At 33.2% G+C, this 2777-nt stretch overlaps 1 pseudogene; it reads left to right on the forward strand.

Moving 5' to 3' along the window:
• Positions 1-473: 473 nt before the first annotated feature.
• Positions 474-592, forward strand: LOC118608466 (annotated as a pseudogene).
• The last annotated feature ends 2185 nt before the right edge of the window (positions 593-2777 follow it).

The following is a 2777-nucleotide window of genomic DNA, read 5'->3' on the forward strand; positions in this document are numbered from 1 at the left end:
AAAGGACAGTTAGTTCAGGATTAACTTTCCTATCATTCTGATTATTGCCACTTTACTGTCTGCATCTGGCAGATGACTATTTCATTACTAATTGAGATGAACTCTAGAGCATTTCTAGTACTCAAGTAATATCTACTGTCTCTATAGAAATTGCCTCACACTCACCCACTGTCTGGAATTTACCCTTTAAATATATGCAATGCCAAAGAGTGATTAGAAACCCTCATTTGTTTCCTGACATATTCTGGCTGCTTATTTGAGTTAATTATATTTATTTAAGATCTATAATGAAACTGTGAAAAGCCAGCCATTTCCAGAATATCATAGAAACTAACATGAAATGCAGCTGTATGTTTTAAGGCTGGTAAACTCTGGCATTCAGTCAGATATTTGATTATTATAATTAAGTATCCTAGCACTGAAGGTACTGAGGTTTCTGTTCTTTATTTTATATGAATAAAATTATAGTATGGGTCTATGGCCATGCCACTCTGAACGTGCCCGATCCCATCTGATCTCAAAAGCTAAGCAAGGCCAGGCCTTGTTAGTACCTGGATGGGAGACCACCTAGGAATATCAGGTGCTGTAGGCGTTAAAAATATATATAATATGGATATAGACATAGTTAGGAGGTTTAAGAACATTTGAAAGAGTCTCGAATACATGTATCCCTGTGTAATGACAATGGAAATAAGAGCTAAAGTGATGAGGGCTTCATCCTTCATTAGGGAGTGCTGATCCAAAAGATTTTAGCAGACTACATCATGTTTCATTGCTAATTCACAGCAACAACTCAACAAATCACCAAGTGTTTATTAAGTGGTTTTGTGTGTGTGTGTATGTGTGTAACGTGAAGGAAGAGTAGAATAAAGCTGCATGTATTATATTCTGTTCAATTGTTAATTAATTGTGTAAGTAAAGGCTGCAGCCAAATACTAATCTTATTTAGAAGGTGCATTTACTCAAAGAAGCATTGACTATATGTGGTCAAGGCAATTTCTACATACTGATTATAAGGAATTATTAAAAAAGCATTTAATAAGCAGTTACAGGATTTTAAAAAAATGTTGTTAACAACAGTCGGCTTGGGTTAGGGATTGATCATACAGTTTCTGAATATACAAATTAATGCCTTTTTTTCCTTTCTTATGTTATTTGCTCCGTTTTTCCTCTCTGAAGCCTGAATGGGTAACATTTTATTGATTTCATTTTGCTACTTATTAGTCCCTGCCAGAATTGATTTAAAGGAAAAAGTTGAAATGAAAGGTTCAAGATGATCTGTGAATTGATTTCGGTTACCCATGCTCTTTATACCCTGGTCATGGCTAAGTAACAGTTGACTAAAATATCAAAATATAACCAAAGCATAAGATCACATCAAAGAAGGCATTGATACTTTTTGTTCTAATTGCAAAAATGACTAGACCTTTTGTCAATACAGTAGCTAAAAGAAAAGCAGATAGTGTGGAGAATTTCGTTACCATGAAAAGCACTGATTGAGTTTTACAATTAATAAGAAGATTTTAAACATAGAGGGTCATTGAAAATTAATTTACAGCTGAGGAGGGTTAGTAGAACACAAATTAAATGATATTACTATTTAAGATAGACCCTCTAGTAAATCCAGTAAAGAAATTATTAAGTAAGCCTCCAGATACCATCAATGGTGTTTACCCTACTGAACTCTACAGCAGTTTTATCTACGTATAAGATTATGAGAAACTGCCATCAGCAGGTGAATTTGAATCCCCCTCCTTTTTTTAAACCTATATGTAAATATCAATATATATATATATATTTTATAATCTCACCTGCTGAAATATTGTCATTAGTGAAAATTTAATTTTACACAAGGTAAGAAAACATGAAAACTATGGGAAACATGAAAGCAAAGAAAATAACAAGAATATAGCAGCCATGCTGGAAAACACTATCAATGTGGATGAGATATTAGCTGATAGTGGGATATTCCTCTTTTAAATGAGCCAAACTTTGCTTTACTGAATGTCATTCTAGAGATGACTCTTAAAATATAGGCAATTCTTGATTACTCTCATGAATGGAGGTTTACAGTAGTATGGAAGTTTGGAAATTGTGTATATTTAACCAAAATGTGTTATATGTTACATAATATACTATAAAACTATTTTGGAGTGGTGAATTTAGTGTCTTAATTTCATATTAGGCTTACAAGTGCAAAGGATAAAAAATAAAAATGGAATAAAAAATGCTATGGGTAATTCACATGCAATTCATTGAAACTTAGCTCCTTATTTTTATATTCTGTTTGGTGTTCTGTTAAATAATCATTGAAAAAGTTGTTTTTCTTTTATATTTTAGCTTCTGCAGATGTCCCTAGAAGGCGTAATTTTAATACACAGAAAGAACATAAATGACCTAGGTTTCTAAGCGTGTAAAGTTTTTATGCACATATCAATTTGTATTATCGTATAGAAAGCAGGGTTAATTTGCCAGAGTTCATGTTAGCCATGGAAATTCCAGAGTCCTTAAGGAGGCAGTAGTGGTAGTTGGGGGCCAGGAGAAGGGGAGTGTATATGTTTGGGAGTGATGAAAGAAGGGTGGTGCACACAAATAGAATTTCTCTCCTCTCATGAATGTGTTTATCTGTATGATTTACACTCTAAATACATTTTGGACACTATGAATAAACCAATTTGCCATGACTCCATCTTGAGTAAAAAGCTTTCTTTATTAATGTCAGAAATTATGTCTGGTTAATGCAAGTAGGGATTTCACTGTCTTTGCATTACTTCTGT

The sequence above is a fragment of the Rousettus aegyptiacus genome, unplaced genomic scaffold, assembly GCF_014176215.1.
Source record: "Rousettus aegyptiacus isolate mRouAeg1 unplaced genomic scaffold, mRouAeg1.p scaffold_m13_p_9, whole genome shotgun sequence".
Lineage (NCBI taxonomy): Eukaryota > Metazoa > Chordata > Mammalia > Chiroptera > Pteropodidae > Rousettus > Rousettus aegyptiacus.